The sequence below is a fragment of the Uloborus diversus genome, unplaced genomic scaffold (genome assembly GCF_026930045.1).
Source record: "Uloborus diversus isolate 005 unplaced genomic scaffold, Udiv.v.3.1 scaffold_1416, whole genome shotgun sequence".
NCBI classification, from domain to species: Eukaryota; Metazoa; Arthropoda; class Arachnida; order Araneae; family Uloboridae; genus Uloborus; species Uloborus diversus.
The window spans coordinates 1-23,820 of record NW_026558117.1 but is presented as its reverse complement, the minus strand read 5'-3'; the positions used below and the strand labels follow the sequence as shown (position 1 = coordinate 23,820).

General features: G+C 32.1%; 1 long non-coding RNA gene across 1 annotated transcript; it reads left to right on the top strand.

Annotated features, from left to right (window-relative positions):
• The first annotated feature begins 11,778 nt into the window (after positions 1–11,778).
• LOC129232970 (uncharacterized) lies at positions 11,779–19,070 on the top strand. The gene is made up of 3 exons (XR_008581414.1): positions 11,779–12,017; positions 13,904–14,000; positions 18,857–19,070. It is a non-coding gene; the product is annotated as an uncharacterized LOC129232970 (long non-coding RNA).
• Positions 19,071–23,820: the final 4,750 nt, after the last annotated feature.

The following is a 23,820-nucleotide window of genomic DNA, read 5'->3' as shown; positions in this document are numbered from 1 at the left end:
ACGCAATCACTTAATGTAGTACATTTACTTATGTAGTTTTAAACATTTAAATAATAATTAGACAACTTGACTTTTGCTACTGAGAATGTGGTGGAGGAAAAAACAATAATCATAAAACTTGAAAAAATAGCAAACACCATTTAAGCATGTTTTACTTCACTTATGAAATGTCTTAGTTTTCCAATAAAATTTTCACCTTCAACTTTTATGCATTAACTATGATCAATTTGTAAACCGAAAAGAATAAATGCACGAAATGACTACATTAAAATTGCCTTTGTGACGAAGTTAGTTGTCAATCGAAGTATTTTAAGTTTCTGTTATAGAGGAAGATTATGTATAGTCTTGAACTAAAAAAGGAGTTTTGAAGGAGTTAAAACCAAAATGAAGGAGTTTGAAGGGCCCTTCAAAATTTTTTTTATAAATGAAGGAGTATTGGAGGAGTTTTGAAGGAGCGTACGAACCCTGATAATGTTTGGAGGTGGGGCGGGGGATTTTTTACTCCCTAATTAGCCTTAATTTAGCTCAATTAGTTAATTACAAAAAACTAATTCGAAATTTTGAATTTTGGCTTCGAGGTGAACGGGCCCGGGGTACGTTCGAATTTTTGTGCCTAGTTTCAGGGCTGTAGGTGCTATGGGGTCTTCTGGCCATCGGGAACAAAGAAACACCGTCATCTTTATAATGTGTTGAAATAGTCGTCGATTATTTTAAGTATTGCAGCTGAATGCATAGCTTGTTATTTTCACTCATATACTTGCCCTAATAGTTTTCAGTTCAAAAATTTTCAACACATTTTCAGTAACCCAGTGACAGCTTGACTACTTGTAATACGGTGTACGATACTCCCCCCCCCCCCCACACACACACACACAATCAGAAAAGGACAGTCGCTAGTCTCTTCATTTTCACTTCTGAACTATTCAAAAAAGAAAACAAAGTCATGATTTTTTTCTTTTGAGATTTTGGAAGGTGTGTTGTTACTATGTATAATGTCCTCCCAAGACTGGGGGGGCATTGACTCCCCTCGCCCTCCCATAAATCCGCCCATGTTTCTGCCTTGTTTGAGCCCGGATATCTGCTAAAACCGTGAGTAACCCTCGGAAATAAGTATATGATTAGTATAGCACTATGACAGTATAGCACTAAGAAAAATATAAAATAGCTTTTGTTTCTCTTGGCTTTAATAGTTAAACATTCTAAAAGTCAATGATTTTTTTAAAAATGGCCAAGTTTAGAGGTAAATAACTTGGATCGCGACGTGTCAACAACTTTGGGACACAGCTGTAGTTACAGTCCAAGTGGTGTAGTTTGAGGTCCAGGTTAGAAACTCATGGCAACTAATCAACTTTTTTAATTACGCAATCTCAAAGTTGGATGCTTGTTGTTTCAAATTATTAAGTTTTAGGTCAATTAATCTATAACGTCTGAGTCTTTAACTTTGAGCAAGATCTGTAATTATGCTCTACCTGGTGTAGCTTTAGACTCATGTCAGAAAACCATGAGATCTAATCATATTACTTAATTAAACGGTCTCAAAAATGATGATTTCAGTACAAAAGAGCGTTTTTTCACGAGTTTATATGCTTGCTACTCAAAATCTTATGAGCTCAAACTCACATAAATATTATAACAAATCAACAGCCAAATGTACTTTAAGCTTGCAAAATTTAACGCATCCAGTGTTAATGAAATTTTCTGTAACCTGGACCACATCATGGCAGTTCTTCTCACAAAGCTGATCCGCCATTTTGAAGACCCTAGATCCTCAAGATTCGGATCTCGGAAACTGAAAATTATCATCAGGTTAAATTCAAGGACATCTCTACTCCAGGGACGGATTCAGGGGAGGGTCAAAGGGTTCGCTGACCCCCCTGTGACAAGAATTTTATGTGATTACTATTCCTTCAATTTTTATATTCTAAAACGTAGTGGAAACAAGGTTTTTTTTTTTGCTTGGTTCTGTAAGAACTTTCTTCTTAGCGAGTCGAAACTCAAAGGATTGACTAGGTTCATTTACTGGGCTATTGCTATTTTGAGATTTTTGTTTCTTTTCAACATAACAATCATTTCAAATGAGTTAAACGTTTTTTCAGAGCACCCTTCCACCTCAAACCAATGTGTGTATTGTTTATGCTTTTCCAACTATTTTATGACTGCAATCTCATCTATTCAAAGCTTACGGTAACGTGACCAGCCTATCTGCTGAACATATAACTTTTGATGAAAATTTGAAAGAATATGATCCACAGTGGCGGGACTACGCCATTGGAAACTAGTATGTTGTGGCCATCACGAAACTTTCTTCTATATTTTTCTTTTTTTTTTTTTCTGATCCCTCCCCATGCTTGACGGGGAAGCAATATTCCCAACAAAAACAAAATTACACATGCAAAAAATTGACGACCATCCCAATGTCTGAATTATTGCAAAAGCAAAGCAAAGAGCGAAAATCGAAAGTTATTTTAAAAGCCTTGCTTGAATTAATTACAAATATTTTATTTGTTAACAAACATAAGATGGCAACAGTTAAAAATTTTAATTCATTGAGATAATATTTCCTACCATTTCCATACAATTAAAATCACGAGAAATACGCAGACGACAATCGATTACGATTTATCTTTCTTATTGTTGCATTAATAAAAATATTTTTATTCGCAAAAAAAAAAAAAAAAAAAATTAACACCTCTTGAAGCGATTGGCGTCAAAATTGAACCGAAGCCTGTTTACATATGGGTTCACATATATTCCAAATTTCAACCAGAACGTAGCATTACTTCTTGAGATAGGGCATTCAAAATGGAAAAAAAGAACGGGTGATTGCGCTACCCCCTTTTTAGCTGTTGACACAAAAATAAAATCAGTTCTTATACTCACTAAGGGCTACTTGCCGATAAATTTTTCTTTCATTCCGTTCATTATTTCTTGAGATACAGCAGTCACAATTGACGACAAAAAAACGTTCTATAGCTCAACCCCCGTTTGAGTTATTGACACCAAAATTGAATCAGCACCTGTTCCTGTTAATACCAACATATGGACCAAATTTTGTTTGATTCCGCCAGTAACTTCCTGAGGAATAGCAAGCACGCGTAACTCGAAAAACGTCCCATTGCTCCACCCCCCTTGGAGGAATTCGCGCCAAAAACTAATGGGCACAAGTTCACATAGGGGCGCATATGTGTACTAAATTTCGTTCGATTTCATGCGGTAGTTTTTGTTGTAGAGCGGCCACAAAAAACTGGTCACACACAGACGTGACACACATACATACACACACACACACACACACACATACATACACACACACACAGACAGACAGACATTTTCCAAAAATGGTCGAAATGGACTCAGCACACCTCAAAACGTTCGAATCCGTCAAAATTCGAAATTCGAAAATTTGCACGAATCCAATACTTTCTTCTATATATTAGATATAGAAGAAAGTAAAAATCAGGTCAGTTGCCCTCAAAGCCATGAGTGAGTCATCAAAATATTTATACTAAAGTGTACCTAGTATAAAGTAGTAGCCTTATTTAAAAGAATTGGCTTGGTTCACTCATTGCTTTTGAAGCAAAGCAACCATATATTTAGCTCTTTTTTTTTTTTCATGACCTTAAACTTTGACCCCTACTCAAGCACAAACAAATCAGTTTTTTAAAAAAAGAAACTTCACTTTTTCTTATCATAGTATCCCTAACACATCCTGAAATTTTTACGAAAATTGAAGACATCAACTATCAAAAGTGTCCAGCTTTTAAAAAATTACTCTTAAGCTGTTTACTTATCTGGCTCTTGGCGGTTGTCTTCTCGTATATAAGCTCACTAGTGGTACCCGCACGGCTTTGCCCGTAATAGAAAATTAAAAAGGTTTTTTGGTCCGCCTGTATATTTATATATAATGTATGGTGAATTTTCTCGCCAATTGGCTTGGTTACGGTTTCACGTAATGATAATTTCGTTTTTTTTCTCGTCCATCTAATGAGAATTTTGATCTTCAAATTGGAATAGAAAAAGAACCACATCGAATTTTCGAAAAATCGCTTCGAGGTGCACACCCCCATGCTACAAACTAACTTTGTGCCAAATTTCATGGAAATCGGCCGAACGGTTTAGGCGCTATGCGCGTCACAGACATCCAGACATCCTCCGGACAGAGAGACTTTCAGCTTTATTATTAGTAAAGATTTCTTTCGCATTTAAAAAGGCGTTCCTAGTAACGCCGAAACACGTGTCTGTAGGAATCTGCAATTTGTGCTTTTTGACGATGTTATTTCTTATTTTATTGCTTCCATCAAGTCTGAAATCTCCATTTTAAGGAGAATTTTTTTTTAGCTTTTTTGTTACAAATTTTAAGAGAATTTCAAATAATAAAAAAGTCAATTTTCTTAATGTTTCTCCTGCGTTACATCAGTCACGTTTTTTATTACCCTTAATTTCATTAAAAAAAACTCTTATGTCTGAAAACAAATGTGGCCATACCATGATATTTTAGATTAATTTCAGAAGAAACAAAATGCCATTTTAATACTACACTGATGAATTTAAAAGTAAGGGGCCATTCACTAATTACGTAAGGATGATTTTAGCAATTTTTCAACCCCCACCCTCCCCCTATTCTAAAATAAGATTTCATTTCGTTTTTCAATTAAAGGTTGTTAGAAAAGGATCAGTTACACTAAAACTTACAGTTTGACATAAATCAAAGATTTTTATTTTTCAAATATATTATATGATGCGATACTAATTAAAAATAAAACAATCCATACATATTGCGATTCTTTTATTATATTTTATACTAGCAAAAATACCCTTCGTTGCCTGGGTCAGAAAAAATTGTGAGAAACAATCGCTACTTTTATTCGCTTTCTGTTTTAACTGAAAGAATGCAAAACACACCGATTTGATGTAATTAAAAAATCGAGCTTCTTCCTTACCCATGAAAGTAAAAAAGCAATAAGTATAAAGAACGAAATAGTATTCGGTTAGGGGGGTACGAAAGCACGACATTTAAGCACTTAAAAATTTTAAGAATTTCCAAAATATGAACTAACAAAAACAAAGATCACTAAAAAAAACGTGCACTTTACTTATTTAATTAAATAGTACACACACACACACAAAAAAAAAAAAAAAAAAACTCTACTATGTTTTCCTAAGGGTGCAAAAAGTAGAGTTTCCAAACATTTAAATGACTTTGAACTCATGTTTGCTCTGGCGAAGCCTTGATTCAAAATTTTCATTATGATTACTTTTAATGTTGCTGTTGTTAGGCAACGAATTTTTGTAACAATGAGTTTTACATTTAATCATTTAATGGAGAAATGACATGACATTTACTATTTTCCATCATGACTTTTTGAAACGAAGTTTTTTAGGAATAAATTATAGCCTAAGTTGCTCCCTGATAATGTAGCTGTCTATGGTGAAAAATGGTTAAAATCGGTCCAGTAGTTTTGAAGATTACCCCAGACATACATACAGAAGTAGCCATTTATGTATATACTAGCTGCGTGCCCGGCGTTGCACGGGCTACCTAAAAAATGTAAGAGCAGTCCAGTTGATGCGTTTGTAGTACACTGACACTAGTTTCTAGACAAATGTGTCAGGGGCTGTAATAAATGCACTGAGAATCCTACTGGTCAGAAAACAAATTGCAGTAAAATTATAAGCTTGTCATTATTTTCCGTTAAAACACAAAATATGATGTCTTAATTGAATATTTATGACTTGAATTTCTCAATGAGGTTGTTTCCTTTAGTCAAAAGTAATTAATTTGCAGATTACGGCAAAATAATCGAAAAGTAAACAACTTAAACACCCTGATTACAGGAAAAGCCTTAAAACAAAAGCCTAATTTTATTTCTTTATATTCGAGAAAAAAAATGGCAACAGATGTTTCTTTTCAATGATTTTCTTCACGCTGTAAATTTTAATAAAAGCGTTCATCCGGAAAGTTGAGTTGAAGCACTGAATAATAATTTGAATGGAGGAAAGCCTTCGAAAAATAGGAATTTTATTTTGAAATCTAAGAGTCATAATTAATAATTTTTAATTGATATCTCCGCTAATTATTATCGGAGGATTATGTTAAATAGCCAAACATGAAGACGGGAAGATGACGAATCCATCGATACCTGGTTCGATGGTCGTTCGGGAGAAGAAGCTTGGACATAGATAGATAGATAGATACTCAGATTTTATATGTATAAGATATTGTCCACTCTTTTTAAAACAAGTAAAAAGCAGTTAAACCTAATACGTATTTTACCTTTCACAGCCATAAATGAAATATGATTCCTGCCAAACACCTGACTGTGCGATTACATATATAAAGTATCGACTTGTAAAATATTATGTGGGAATGAGTTTCAACCCCCCCCCCCCTCCCAAAGTAAGGGTATGTAGAGATTTTTCTCTAACCCCCTCCCCCCTCTTGACCCTTAGGTAATTAACAAATGGCCCCTTAGCACCGTGTCTAAAAATCAACAACACATCTAACAAACAAAACTTTATTTTCATAATTATCTCACAAAAATAACAGTAAATCACAACAAAACAAACCATAGACATTTGGAGGACTAGCCTGCATGGGGAATATACATTATATGCAACGCCTCTGAAATGTTACTCACCCTCTAATATACAAATTAAAATCTAAGCATATATTACACTTTAATGTTATTTTAAAATCAATATAAAAATAGGCTCTCTGAGTTACATACTGATCTGTGGAGATTATTTACCTAACTTGACTTCTATTGCTGATTATTCATTTGGGAAAATTAGGTTGTTTCCTCGCATTTGGCATGTTAGATGGAAGCCTTTATTGAAGACGTTCCGAGTCAAAAAGTTGGTATTTTAAAGTAATAAATAAGAACGTTTAAATGCACAAATTTGCTGATTACTGCATACACGTGTTTCACGGTTGCAGGGAACCCTTTTTTCAAAATAAAATAAATGAGCTTACAGATGAAAAGACATCCGAAAAAAAGTCGCTTTGTCAGATATTTTTTCACCCATAAGTTCACTTATTTTGCATTGGAAAAATAATTTCGAATTGCCAAAAATATGAAAAATATATACAAGATGCAAGGGTTGAAACCTGAAACAAGGGAAGCAAATTTTCGCGAATTAAGTTCAATGTTGGCATGTTTTAATAAATTTATTTATTTTTTACTGAAATTCAACACAAAATATGCTAATCGGAGGTAGCATATGCGAAAATATCATTCGATTAGCGAAAATATTTAAATATTTGCAGGATGCAAAAAGATTGAAATTTCAAAATCAAGAGCAATTTTCTGAAACCTCGCTCCTTGCAACCTCGAAAAACAGCAATGAGCAATTATGTGCAATTACACGTTGTTATTCTTATATTTACTTCTCAATAACAAAGTTATTTATTCAAATTTAGTTAATTTACGTAATTGCTCTGCCAAAATTAAGGTTATGAGGTCTCAAATAGCATTGGAAAATATTAGTTATAAATTCTTTGTATGCGGCAATTTATGAAATTAATTTCAAACTAGGGGGACACACGTCGCATTATCCTTAAAGGGGTTAAACCCAAAGCATGTTATTGAGTATTTCTCTTCAATTTTTATAGTTAATTCTTCCAGAGGGGTGCCCATCCCCCCAAGTTCAATGGCGTAAATCCCCCCCCCCCCCGAAAAAATCTTAATTCTTTCCTTTTTTTATTAATTTTATTTTTTAGCTCTCTCTCTCTTTTTTCTTACTTACTTTTTCGAATTTTTTTTATTTTTTATTTTTTTTTTCATTTTTAGTTATCTTTTTTTATTTTATTTACTTTTTAAATATTTTTTTTACATTTTTTTTATTTATTTATAACTATTATTATTACTTTTTTTTTTTTGAAAAGGTCGGTGCTAAACTAAATTAATAACTAAATGAGATAAAATATAAACAGAATAAAATAAAACAAATAATTTAAACTAAAAATAAATCAATAAATTAATTAAAATAAATAAATCCAAATAAATACATAAAAAATCAATTGAAATAGATTTAAAAAATCCCCCCCCCCATTTTGAAGGCGCAATAGTGCCATAACCCCCCCTCCCCTGTGAGCACCCCTGAATTCTTCTAGCAACTTTGTAATATTTAAAGCTTTAAAACAAAAGCAAGCATCGAAAAATTATCACAGGAAAAAAACACGAGTTAATATCTTTCTTAAAAATATTAAGAATATTCAGCAGCAGAAGTCAAATATTAAGCAAAACTTTAGAGATGAGTAAATCTCCAATAAAATACAAGTACTAAAATATAGTTTTTTTCAAAAAATAGTTCAAGATATTGGTTAATAATTCATATCTATACATTAAAGATGTTATATTCACAACCCTACTGGATGTTAAAATTGCACGACACTTGTTGAAGCATACTAACTTGTGGACACTTAATAAGGCACTATGAAAAGTTAGTTGTTTTTCTTTATACATTTTCCACCAACATTTGATAAAAATACATCCACTGTACACAATAAATATCTGTACTGCATGGTCTTCATACCAACTTTAGTGAAACATACTGAAATGAAGAAAGAGTAATATATTAGAAGTATACATTGATAATAATGTTTGCAGTAAAATTAATTTTGAATGAAAAACTTTTCAAAATCAACTACATTTGTGTTTAACTAAGTTTTAACTGGACCATTGTACAAAAGACAAATAAAAACTCTGAACACTTTTTATATAACTTGCCCTAGGCGCAAATATATAGGCTGTTGAGAGGTCAAAAAAAGTAAGGAGGATATGAAATTGATAGCCCCCTGATTATTTCAAACGTACAACACTTGGAAAGGTAATGGGTTTCAGTTTTTTGTATAAAAGAAAGTCATTAGTAGGTCAAAGTATTGACAATATGCACGTAATCCTGAGTATAGTATTCATTGCATGATGTAGGGTGGTGGAGGGTCCGGGGGGTTTCCCCAAGAAAAATTTTCAAATTTGAAGTCTGAAAAACGCATTTCAACTTCATATTTTTTCAAAGACTATGAATATGCAAAAGCTGAAGAAATTCAATCATAAGGGAAGGAGATATTAGGTTTTGAACCTTAGGATAGCCTTGTACTTACGCACATACTTCAAATAATAGAAATTGATTATTGTGGCATGAGAAAATTCTAAATCTTCAAAAGGATGATGCGAGTCGAAAAAGTTTGAGAACCTCTGCTTATAAAGTAAGTAAAAAAAACAGTGCTTTGAAATTACTTGAAGCTTTCAAGACTAACAAATCGCACAAATGTTTTTATTTATTTTATCTTGCAACCATACACTAAACACAGAACATAAGTGAAAATAATGATAGCAATGTAGAAAAGGAATTTGTAAAAAACATTTGTAGTAACCTTCCAAAGTTGTGTACCTAAAACTTATGTTGTATTTTCACAAAAACAAAAAAAAAAAAACTTTCAAATGGAAATAAGTCATTTTATTTGCTCATTTGTTTGTGCCAAAAGGATAACACAGTTTTATTCCAAAAGGGATTAAGTCATTTTTTCTTCTTTCATTCCTAAATAACTAAACTGTTAGGATTTTAGTAACCATATAATTTGCGTGAAATACACCCGCCAGCTCAGTCATTTCCAGCCGAGGACTGCCGTTTCGTGCTTATTAGCACTCATCAGCCCGGCATAGGAAAGTGACTGAACTGGAGATGGAAAACCTCTTATGGAAGCCAAGAGTGCCAAACAAACTGGTAGCTAATATAGAATTAGCACTGACCAGACGAGCGACCGAAGCGGTGTATTTCATGTATTTCTGCTTTAGCCCTGGCTATTGGGTGGTATTTACTGAACATATAATTTGGTATTACAAAGTAATTCCTATTTTATGTATTCTGCTGAACTGGTAATTAAAAACGCACAAAGCGCGAAAACGTAAAATCTGAGCGCGTTAAAAAATTAAGTACATTTTTCAAAAGTTCACTTTTCATATCAGCTAGTGGAAGAAATCTAATTTTTATCACAGATTTCTGTACCCATTACCTTTTATTTATAGCAACATTTTGCAGTTTTGCTTGTTGTTTTGTATTTGCCAATAAAAACTGTTTAAGCGTTATTTTTTCTTTGAGTATAAGGAAAATAAGGTGGAACCGAAAGAATACCAGAACAACTTTAAACAACTTAAATACAAATTTATATCAAAAAAAAAAAACTTCAAAAAACTTTGTGTGAGTCTTGTGCAGAGAAAACGGTTTGATCTATTTTCAGAAAAACATATTAAGCGGATTTTCCAAAAAAGAATAACCTGCATAGCAATTTTCACCAACCAACAGAAAATGACGTCAGAAACAGGATAATCTATGAAATGGCCAACATAAAAATTGAACTTGAATTTAATTTAAAATCTTACACAACAAAATAGTTTTTTCAAGAGTGGAAAAAATTGATTTCTAGTCTAGAGGCTTGATTTTAAGGTGATTTTACGGGCTTAATAACAAAAAAAAAAAAAAAAAGTAGATATTTCATTATCCACTTTTATCGGTTTTTTGTTGATACTTTAAAAGTATAAATGTGCATAATAGTTGAAAAAAAAAACCAAAATTGTAGTTGCTGGAGGCTGGCAAAGTGGGGACTCGAAAAAAAGGGGGGTCTTCTGGTTGACATGATTCCAATCCTCCAGGTGATTTGAAACATAAAGTTAAGGTTAATTCTTATCAAATAAGGATGTAGAATTATCTAGATGTAGCCGATTTGAAAATAAAATTTTTTTTAAAAAATTGCGTCTTTTTTGAAAAAAAAAAAGTTCATTTTTGGCTCCTATTTTGAATTTTAGTATTTTTTAAAAAATAATAAAAATCAAGAGTTACAAAAACATTGCATAGCGACGATTTTGATAGTACTAAGAAAGTCTGTACCAACTTTCAGGTAAATCGGTGCATTGGAACTTGAAATATCTTGTCAATCGTATCGAAAAACTAGTTTCGAGAAAAACACATTTAAAGTTTGCAGTTTCATTTCAGCTAAGACGTTTAGATAAACAATATTAACTGTAACTCCAAAAATAATTTGAATTTCCATAAATCCTCTTAGAAACTTATTCTTAAAGGTTTAAATTTTGAGAATATGAAGGAGGAAAAATTGATTTATTTGAATTTCTAGAATAGAATACCCCCCCCCCCCTTCCCTAGTAGCACAAAAATATAGAACGACGTAGGACCGACATAGATCGACGTTTTGAATCCCGATTGATAACGGATACAGTTTTTAAAACATAGAACTATGTCGAAGTATATTTTTTTCACTGGCTTTACATAAAAAGTGGTTTTTACTTCTTGTTTCGATTTTTTTAAAATAGTTAGCCATAATTAAAAGCGTTTATTTCGTAATTTTCTTATAAATACGCAATTTAGGAGAAAAATAGAAAAATTTTGCGAACATCGAAAAAAAGTCGTTTAATGTCGAAAGAAAATATTGTGACACCGACATACTTCGACATCAATCTATAAAATAATCCCCATATGGTTTTCTAAACATAGTTCTGTGCCGAAATATGTTTTTATTTCGACATTTTTTTTTTAAATTTCATATTTAAGCTGTTTTAAATCAAATGAGGAAAATAAATATACTTTTGCTTTGGTATATTTTCATTGGCAGTTTATTAAAAGAAAAAAAAACTTTGAAGCTGTAGATATCGAAACAATCACTAAAAGAAATGCCTCGAAGTTTTTACTGCTTATTTTTACGTTTGAAATCAATATGTCATTTTATTATACGAAAATATAGCGATATTCTTATTTGTATAGAAATCAGTAGTAAAATAGAAAAAATTGCAAACATCGAAAAACGTTTTTTGACCAATTTCGACGTGAATCTGTATAACTTTAACCAAGACCACTTACGGAACCGGATGTCACGTGATCATGATGACGCTACTTTCATTCTGTATTTGTATGGCGGCAAACGGCATGGCAACTTTGTGAAAGAAACATCGCCATTGATAAGTTGGATTCAGCATATTGAAACATCATTTTGCACTACAATTTAAGTAAGTAACATTACAAGCAAAGTTACAAAATATAAAATGCTATGATTCTGTAGTTTTTGGCTGATTTTTGTATTATTTACAACGCTATTTCTTCTTATTGTGAGTTGAGTATTTGGAATGTGTGTTGAACTTAAGTTGATCTTATTCCATGTTATTTTTATTTTCCAGCTTTTAAAAATTGAGGTAGCATCCCCCCCCCCCAATAATTTCAGTTCTTTTCTTACCCCTTAAGATTTTAATTTATACACTTGCTTTGATATTTGTTTTATTGTTTATGGCAGAGATAAATTTATTAAGTAATGTTTGCATAAGATTTGTTAGCAAATAATGTACAAATAATATTATTTCCTATGCATCTAAGATGGTTTTATGTTCCAAACTATTTTGGTCCTGTAAGTTCTTTTGAAGTACTTTGTTCAAATGCATTTTCTTGATTAGCATTTTAAGATGCAAATAATTTTTGCAGACTTCCCCTTTCTACTTAGGATTAGGAATTAGTTTCTCAGTTTCATTTTAATCCAATGCATTTTATATTGATCTGGGGTGGATGAAATAACTTTATTGGTACACTTCGACAAGGGTCCCTTTTTACTAAATGAGGAAAAGGATTTCACTATTATTGGGAAAAAAAAGGAGTTGTTTTTCTGGTCTAAAATGCATATGTCAGTGTTTCAATTCAAATATTAGATATCGATTGAAAGTGTGTTTACCTTTGCTGCTCAAAATTTTGTTTTTGTATTTCAGTGCAAGGGCTTTTAGGTTTTGAACACTAAAAAATGTTTCTAGTTTCACTTATTTTGTGTATGAAATTAGTTCATTTTATTGTTAATAGTGCAAAATGTTCAGCGTTCAAAATTATGGCTGGTCCACTGGTCCCAGACAAGTGAAACCTGCATCAGACCACAAAAAAAAAAAAAAAAAAAAAAAATCGGTGGTCCTCGGTACCACCAGCGCCTGGCAATTTATGATCACACTTTGCTAGAAAAAATTCAAAAGCATATAAGCCTAGTTGATGCCTGAACTAATTATTAGCCAAACCATTCATTGACTTTTTTTTTTCAAATCGATGTACAAGTACATAATTTATATGAATCATCCACATTTTATTCAGCATTTGAAACTAAGTAAAAATGGCAAAATTAAATTATCAAATTTTTGGTAGCCCATTTTAAGGGTTGATTAATGAAATTAGTTTTCATACATAACACTTGGTTGTTTAAAATTTAAATGTTTATTGCCAAACAAAAATTTTTGAATGTAGTGCTTTATTTAATGTTAAATCAATTAGTTAAAAATAAGAAAGTTATATTTAAAACTAGTGGTACCCGGACGGCTTTGCACGTCATAGAAAATTAAAAGGTCATTTGGTTCGCCTGTATATTTACAAATGATGGATGATGAATTCCTCGTCAATTTGCTATGTTAATTTGCTCACCCCTTGGCACATATTGTTGGCAATTGTTTGTCCATGTTATGATAATTTGCTTAGAACAAAATCGAATTTTGAAAAAATCGCTTTGAAGTGTTTGCCGAATTACATGGAAATCGGCCAAATAGTCTAGGTGCTATACGCGTAATAGACAGAGATCCAAATACAGACTTTCAGTTTCATTATTAGTAAAGATTACTTAATAAATGCAATCCTAAAGCGTAAATAATTTTACGTACAGACATATTTATTGGTTAAATTTAAAGCGGACCAATGATGTTGTCTGCAGACTAGTACATTTTCATGTTGACTAGTCCGAAGGACCAGTAGGATTTTTATTGATTTCTAACTTTGATGTTTGTCTAATTTATGTAAAGTACCTACCCCCTTTTGTGTGTGTGTGTTTAGTTTATGGATAGTTCTGCTGTTTGCATTCATTTTTCTTTTTCTATTACAGATTTGTTACCTAGTTAGTGTTTGAAAAATCTGCAGGAAAGTTAGTTTTGGGATATACTCAACAAGCAATAATGTTGCTGCAGACCCGGACAAAAATGGTAAGAAATCATATTATGGAAAATGTACAGTAGTCTCTGCCTTATATGATTGGGGTCAATGTTATCAATCCTTTATTGCTGTTATCAAAATCCCTCAGTCCCAATTTTCTCTATTCATTTGCATGTTCAAATAATCACTTTTTGTTATCATGAAATTTTTTAATGTTATCAGTTTTCACTCGATTCTTAACTATCAATGAACTATTTAAAAGAATCATCTTGTATTTAAGTGTGCCAGTGTTTGTATGTTTGAGAATTCTCCCTATTAGAGACGAGCACTTTGGCCGAGTGCCGCATACTCGACCTGTCACTACCTGGCCGAATACTGAATATCAAATATACTTTAAGAACCACAGACAAACACATGATGAATTTTGAACTCATTGGAACTGTAGTATAGACCTCCATGTCCACATAATAGTTTTTAAAACAAAACTTCGTCTGAAATTTAATTATGCATCATTTAAAAACTTTTGCTTGTGTCAAAAATTTTACAAAAATGTTATTTTTTAAAATTAGAAGAAAGCAAATAAATAAAAGGTATGATTAACCAAGTTAGAATTAAAACAAATTATATCAACCTATTATAGTTCTAGTTGCCAAACGTAAATAATTTTTTAAAGCAAATAAAGTGTTAAAACACAAATGTGCAGAAATCCTGCAGACCTGTGCTTCTGCGTTGCAAGGAAGGTCTCTTTCAGTAGTGCATAAAGTGAGCTAATGAATGTAAAGACATCCTACAAAAATATCCGACTTTTGTCGGATATTTTTAACACATAAGCTCACATTTTGTGGATTGAAAAAGATATTCCTTGTAATGCCAAAACATGTGTCTGCAGTGTTCCTGCATATTTCTGCTTTTAATGTTTTATTTGCTTAAAAAAATGATTTATTTGCTTTTATTTTTAAATCGAAGGTATTTTTATATAAATTTTGTTTATACCAAAAATCTATTTAATAATATAAAAATTTCATATTTTCTATAATTGCCTTTTTTGTATTACTACAGTGTGGTACAAAACACATTATCTAACAGGGAGTGGTCATAAAATCGGTTTACTATGAATAAAAATTTGTGTTTGGAAACAATTAAAATTTTGATTCATTTTCTAATACGTTATCGCACAAAACATCTCGATACTCAAGTTTTTATACCTCTTGGGAAAGTTTTAGTGCATGATTTTTCGAATTCGGAAGAGCAGGAAATCGTGTTACTAATCTGTCAGTGCCCAGTGTCGTGCTGTTTTACCAATACAACTAAAGAGAAATTTTTTTTGCCCATTGTGTTTCGAAAATAATTCTCTAACCTCCTGAGACAAAGAAGTCTTTCTCTACTAGCTGAGCTGATAGGAAAAATCAAAAAATAATTGAAGTAACAAAGTTATGTATGAAAACACTTTTTATATCTTGCTCTTAAAATCACCCAGGCAACTTCAAAAATTGTGAAGGGCTTAATTTTACATCACTGAATAATCTAGTCTCATAGGCGCTCTCAGCTTCAATGAGATGTCTTCTGCATCCAGCTCTGTTATTCACTATTCCAGACTGATGAGTCCATAAAAAGGACAAAACTGCAGTCTCTGGATGTGATAACCGGTCTGTCGGTATATTGCTTGTAATTTTTCTTGCCTTGTGCTAAAAATTTTACTCAAAATTGAAACATTTTATTTTTTGTTTTCAACATCCAATCCAGATAATATAGAGCCAACCATACAGAAAAAAAATATCATCAAATCTTGTGTTAATTTCATTCGAAACTGAATTGATTACTTCCTACAAAATATTAAGAAAACAATGTTTGACTTTACATCGTGTGTGTGGGTTTTCGTCACTTTTTTTTTCGCACCTTTTTAAAATTGGCTCGGAGGAAGAATTTTTTGAAAGGTTTCACGATTGATTGAAATATGCATCTATATAAAATCTAGTTTCAGTTTCAATTGTAGATTGAACTATGGTAGTATGCTGCACAGATCAATTGTAGATGGAACTGTGGTTTGAATAGTCTGAAAATTAAGGGTAGTGGATTGAAGATGTTTTGATAGAGTAAAGCATTTTTCAAAAACTTTCCTCAATACAAACAAATTGAATAAAAATTCAAACAAAGTCATACATGGTAAAGGGCATGAGCTTTTTCACCATTGAAAGAATTGTTTTGCAATAATTCTTCCAATCGTCAAATCACTGCTTTGAAGTTATAGAGAAATAATTTTATGGTTTTAACTCGTGAAGACCATATTCTGTCACTCCGAGATTGTATACTTATAGAGCGCCATAAAAGATATTTGTTGATATGTTTTTTTTTTTAATTCAATAATCATATGCATTTTTAAGAAGTTTCTATGAAAGCATATAATGCATTGAGCAGCTGAAACGTGTTTCTAGCAGAAGAAAAAGATAAACACTCATCAAATAAATATACACTTAAAAAGTGAGCATAAAATTTATTGAATAATATCAAGGACTTTTCTTGTGAAAACCATGCAGCCACACCACTTTGCACGAGCCACTCATATTGAACATGCCATTGTTACAGTGGGCACACAAGTATGAAATATTTAGCCAAAATGAGGAAATGTCTTCTTTAGTTAAAATTAACCATGGTTCTCTATCACTTTTTTATGTTCTGAAAAGGCCGGAAAATACTTCATGAATTTAAGTCATCATCCAAATAACAAAAAACACTTTTTCTAGTCTGGGAATGCGTCGAGTTTCATCAAATATTTACTGAGAACCAGCGAGATTTTTTAAAATGAACATTGATTTCCGATTTACATAAATTGAATTCACCCATTTTCTATCATTCTGCTTAAAAAATTTGGGGGTGCGACCGCCCCCTCTTGACCCCCCTATTTGCCGTCCCTGCTTGTGAATATCCTTTTTTGGTTCATACCTTTGATGTATAATACATCCTATAACTGTAAAAAATTTTGCATTTAAGTCGATTATTTCACTAATATTTTGAACATTTTCTTTTGTACACATGCACAAATGTCAAAAAATTTGGTTTATGGCTGGGAAAAAAACATGCATACAAATTGAAATTTTTAATGAAGAATTTAATTTCTACATAATTAGATTAAAATCAGTTGTATAAATACATATATATTTATACTTGAATGTTCACGTTGAATAAATATATTAAATAGTCAAAAAAAAAAAAAGAAAAAAAAAACATAATTTTGACACATTTTATTCTGTCATATTTTCTCAGAAAGTAATTTTGGACACAAGGGTTTTGAACAGGGCATTATAAACCTTGCCAACCCCACTTTCATTTGCACATGTATAAACATAGGGAAATTTGATTACTTTATCAAAAAAAATAAATAATTAATGCATAAAAATTAAAATTTTAATCAAGAATTTAACTTCTATGTAATTAGATTAAAATCAGCTGCATAAATAAGTTGAATGTTCACATTGAATAAATGTTCAGTATAAAACATTTCTTTGACACATTTAATTTTGTTTTTGATGTTTTGTCACAAACTAAAATTTTTCTATAAATATAGTTTTGGACAGGACGGTAAAAACCAGGGTTTTTACCGTAGTGTCCGATACTTTGCCAAGCCTGCAGAGAAGCCTAAAAAACGTACGTACCTAAAACTTTTCACACCATTTGGTTGGACCTTTTGACTCTATTTTCACCTCCATAAAAGGGGAGATGAACGGGGACCCCCTTTAGAGACACAAGGAATGGTGCAATCTTTTGAGCACCTTTTTTTGTGTTGGGGCGCTTGAATCTCATTTGAAACCATTCTGCAATTTGGTATTCGAAATCTTTGCTAAGTTTAGTCGTGATAATTATTATGTTTTGCTACTTCACTAGAGCATTCTTTTTTCTCTAATTTTGACTCATTTAAAAAATTTCAATTGTTATTCTCAACTAAGACTTTTTTTCGTTACATATTTACACTTATTTTTAGTGATCATGACTAATTTTTAGAATAGTATTTTATTATGATTATGACCTTGTTATGTCGAAAACTCTGCCTATATATATATATATTTTACTGTTCCTTCGATTTCGTGACACCAAGAGCGTACTGTATTTATCAATTTATTACTGTCTGAAACGTGTATATTTCTCAACGACAAAAGAAATTAGGTGGATTAGAAGAGTTATTTTGATGGAAAATGAATGTTTCCTCTCCTATTGATAGCGAAAATTATTGTTTTACATTTTTACGTCAATAGCTGTTCTTAGCTTATATCTAGATAGTTCAAAAGATCTAGATCTAGTCAGTTCAAAATTTTTCTCAACAAAAATATTAACAAAAGCTAATCAATATTATTTAATTATTGGGGGAAATTATTCGATTAAGGGGGGATCTTTAACATTGCGTCTGTGGAGAAATATTTGGTTCCAAGAGGTTTAGAGGTTTTATTCATATAAGCTGGGTATTCATTCAACTGTTACCTGATTACGCAGGGCTGACAGTATTTTCTAGGTTTTCACCACAGTTTCTACCTGCAAAAAACCTAGTTTTTTTCCATGTCCTGGTAAAAAACTAAACCCTGCTATATGTGTTGAAATTGAGAGTTCTATTCGGGAGGTTCGACTCCAAAACTCCTTGGCTGAGCCATTCATACTATTTCAAAGTAAAGTGCATTTTTTGCAATTTTAACATTACATTACTGGTACAATCAACATGACTAATTCAATTCTCCCCTGTGACTGTCTAAGAACAGATTGTTCTTACTTGGTATACAGTCGACTGTAAGTTATCGATAAGTAGGAAAAATAATTCTCCATGTCTTTTCCATAATCTATCACAAAATAGCCAAAAATTGATGGTTTATTATTTTGTACAGTAAAAAATGTTTAATGTTTTTAATTCTTATATGTTTTTTAGCTGGTGCTCCCTATGCTATTTCAATACGTGAAAACAAGATTTGGTTAAGTATTCTGAAGACTTCAGTGTGGAAAGGATTGAGTGCTGCGAACAATCCCAATTCTCCATGGTGAATGGATGATTAGATTTTGTTGCTCCGGTCTTTACCTTAGTGTGTTTAATTGACTTCATATATTTACAGCTGATGCAGTGTTTCCTGTATATACTATGTAAACCAGTTCTGTTTAATTCGTTTTTAATAAATATTTTAAGAAATAGTTTTGCTTCTACTCTTTATTTTGCTACGAGTAGTCTTTGACTCTTGAATAACAACTTTATTCCCAAAAACTGAGAAACTACTAAGTAATTTCATGCCTTGCATGAAAGAAAATCTAAAAGCCTCAATTCCTCATTCCTCTGTTAATGCTTTTAAAAATTACTACTAAAAAGTATTCCTGAAAAAGTACAATTTCAGTTTATAGTCTCATGCTTAGAAAAAACATAAGTATACTCTTACTGATGTGGTTATTGTTTTATTGAAGATGTCATTTATAGGTATATTATGGTGATTTATGCATAATAAGTAAGATATATTTAATGATTATTTTATATTTATTGGAATTTGAAGGTTGACTTTTTTTACTGTAAGAAAGCTTTATTTTTACTACTTTTTATTTACTGACAAAAAATGTTAAGCAGAAATTATTTCTGAAATTTTTGCTGTATTATACTGCAAAATGCAGAAGCCATCATAGTTACAAAACGTGAAAGATTTTAACCGTCTTATTTAATCCTAGTTTATTTATTATCATTTATTAAGTTTCAATTTACTTGTTTTTTCGTTTAAGAATTTTAGAAAAAGGTTAATTTTCTTTCAATATTGAGTTAAAAAGTTTATTTTCTCCTTTTTTTAAAGGGTTTTTTCTTAATATTTCATTGTACTTTAAGTACGTAAATAGAAAGCACGGTTTCACATGAATAAAATCGGGAAAATGCTTAAGCTTCATGTATCTTGAACACAAATGCATCTGATGTATGAAATTGCATGCTTGTGCCGAGCAATAGTACAAAACCTTCTCACTTAATAAAATGAACCTCTATTTTGATGAATATGTTTTGAAAGAAGTGTAAAAACTCTTTATTTATAAATTATTGTATCTAAAAAAATGGAAAAAATGACGTCGCCTTATAGCAATTGGGGTGACGATATAGAACCGTTACTCCTGAATGTTCAAGGCCGATATTCGTGGATGTAACGGAAGTGGTAAGTTTTTACGTAGTTCGACGTCGGTGAAAATCTAGTTCTATGTAGTTTTTGAAACTTTTTCTACGTCGATCGGTTTTTAGAACCGTTATTTCTGAATATTCGGCACCGTTATTCCTGAATGTTCATGGCCGATATTCGTGAACATAACGGAAGTGGCAAGTTTTTACGTAGTTCGACGTCGGGTAAAAATATAGTTCTATGTAGTTTCTGAAAATTTTTCTACGTCGATCGGTTTTAGAATCGTTATTTCTGAATATTCAGGACCGTTATTCCTGAATGTTCAGGGCCGATATTCGTGAACGTAACGGAAGTGGCAAGTTTTTAAGTAGTTCGACGTCGGTGAAAATATAGTTCTATATTGGTTTTGAAAGTTTTTCTACGTCGTTCGGTTTTTTGTGCTACTAGGGTTACTGTCATTTGGAAACAAGCTCTTCAAAACGGAAGGAAAAATAAGATAAAATGCAGACATCATGATACATACTTTGACTAGTCTGTCATAATAATCATCCTCAGTTTCTCCTTTGACTTTTTCAGGCACTGTTATCCGTGATTTTCGCAGCATGAGCTGGAGATCTTGAATCGTCATAATCGACAGCGGGTCGACTTTATGTTTTCGCATCAGTTCGGCCAGGTACTCGAGGTAATGTGTCCTAACAATTGAAAAATACTCTATATGCTGTATCCAATACTGTTCAGAGAAATTTCACAATTCACATTTTGTACAATACCATGGAATTACATTTAGAGTAGCTTGCAGGGCCCGACTAAATAAAAGTGAGGCCCTAGGCCCACAATCATTTTGAGGCCCCATATAGACTGATTTTTGGGGGCCCCTTCATCTATCACAGAAATATGTAAATCATTTATCACGTGCATTCATGGATCCCCTTCGGGACATCTCATAATTGTAACATGGTAAACTCACTACTGGTAGAATTAATAAAAATTATCATTTAAGTAAGATCTTTTCCAACTAAAAATTCGTCAGTTTATAGTATTACTTTACAAATGAATGTAGTTTTTGCTTAGTTTTAATGCTATGCGTAATTGTTTAAGTAATTAGGGGCCCCTTAGGAAGATGGGGCCCCAGGCCCAGGCCTAGTTGGCCTATGCGGTAATCAGGCCCTGGTAGCTTGTAGACATGTGGTTTAATCCGTTACACCCCTTCTTATTTTACAGTACATTCGAACTTGCTTAAAACGACTGCAATATTTGCTCGTTATAACAGAGTGCTCGTAAAAAGAGAGTGTGAAAAAAATCATAAAAACTCATCATAGTTGCATTTTTTCTTCTTTTTTATCACTCTACAGTTCTAAATAGGTTGGCTACTTTGCTTTGAACTGTCTGAATGTCTCTTTCTTATGTCATTGTTTTTGAGGAATACACATATACAGGGTGATCCGTTTTGACCTGCAAGACCTTGATTTTTGCAACCTCCTTGTCCTAGATGTATACTTCCAATTGCAAAAAGGTTCAAAATCAGACGCAGGTTTAAGGCATTGAAAATTTGAAGTAAAAATAAAAATGTGTCCAAAAATACAAAATTTCACTTTTTATACGGGCCCCAGGTCCTCTAACTCATATTTAGGTAAATAATTTCTATTGAAAAAAATTCCAACCCAAAAAGTTTGAAATTAGTACGACCAATATTCACCAAGATATGAAACACACATTTTGTGACTAACACCACTTTTCACTTGCCGTCATAGCACCTTTTGGGGGAAAATGTAGTGGTTAACAAGTGTTTAAAATTATGTGTGTCCATAGAGTGGTTTTTCAAATTTTACGAGATTTTTTAGCGTGTTTTTACGAATCACGGCATAATATTTGCATTTATTTTTGAATAGCAATGAAAAATACAGATAAATACCTGATTTTCTTTGACGACCTGTCATTCTTCTGAAAGGGCGATAAGTTCCAATCTCACCTTCTATATGGTCCCTTAAAACTTTAAAGTGGAATATCTCCATGATTTTTGGTCGCACAAATGTCAAGTTTTTTTTGTGACAACAAAGTTTCCAATGGAGATTATTTTCCTAAACATAAGTTAGTGGTCCTGGGGCCCGTATAAAAGGTTAAATTTTGTATTTTTTAACTCATTTATATTTTCGCTTCAAACTTTCAATATCTTAACTCTGCATCTGATTTTGAACATTTTTGCAATTGGAAGCATACATCTGGGACTAACAGTTGCAAAAATAAAGGTCTTGCAGGTTAAAACGGAACACCCTGTATATAATTTGTTAATGTTTCTTTGCTCTACAAATGAAAAAAGTGCTATCATCGCTAGCTCTAGGGATTTATGACTTACGCTTACTTTGGTTGACTTTAGAATGTTAAAGACTTAAAGAAAATTTACCAAAAACAGATAAGCTGAGCTGGAAGTCAATAGCAATTTTACGAATCACACAAATAGTGCTCACTTTAAGCGGAGTTTGCTCATTAAAAGCCAGTTACGCTTCCATAGACTTAACATAGCACCAACCAAGTATTTCTGATTTTCTCGCTAAATCTGGGTTCTCGTCAGGGTTCGAAAAAATTATAATATTTTCGAAAATATCAAAAATATTCGATATTTTGATATACATCGGATATTTTCAATTAGCACCAACTAAAGTATTCAAAATAGTAAATGCATCATCACTCTTCATTTTCTTTTTGTTATAATTACAATATGTAGACTTGAAATTAAATATTTCCCTTTACATTTCTATCAATTTTAATGGAGTTAATTTAGCATTAGCTGTTTCACTCATTTTTTTTCTGTTAGCTACTTTTACGCAGTTATATGATTCAGAAATAAAACATATGCATTAGTTGGGGCACAGTCATAAGCCATTTTCTTTTTTCTGAGCAATGCTTAATATTTAATTAGGCACTTTTAATATGAATTAAAATTGCTACATTATTAATGATGTTATGAATATAAAACACAAGTAAAAAAGGAATATTATATTACTTTGTTATATTAATAATGTATTAATACATCATAACAATATAGTACATAACGTTTTAGTTATGTTTAATTATAAATAAACAATGACACTATGGTTAATATAATTTTTAAATTCAAAATACATCAGTTGAAAAAATAAATATCGAAACTATCAAAACATCATGATATATTCAAAATAAATATCGGATATATAGTGTGATATAAATCATGATATATATCGGCAAACTCTGCAGAGTTAGAGGGAAAATGATTGATTCTGGCTCTGACTCAAGAAAGCCCATAAAAGGGGGCAAGGGGGGGGGGGGGGGGCTCGAGCCCCCCCCCCCAGACACTACTGAAATTAGAACTTCCTTGCTTTTGATACTCTTTTCTTTGCAAAAATGTAAAAACATTCATTCTCCAGCCATTAATGAATAAGATATTAAAAATGAGAAATTGTAATGACTCTAATCTGTCCTGAAATCGGTTTCCATTTAGAAAATACCCTGCTAAACCATGGGGAAAATATCTGAGCCCCCCCCCCCCCTACAATTTTGCATATGGGCGCCTTTGCTCTGACTCGGGGAATTTTAGATCCTTCGATTCAAACTCTTTTACCCCAATATCAGTCCGACACTGGCACCCCCATACAGTGGGGTGAAAACAAAAAGCGCTTATAAATGGGTTTTTTTCCTATATTAAACCATCTGAGGATTAACAAATTTACACAGGCCTACCTCTTGGGCAATCAGAACTGGAATTCTAGAGCCCTTCGTCCACTAC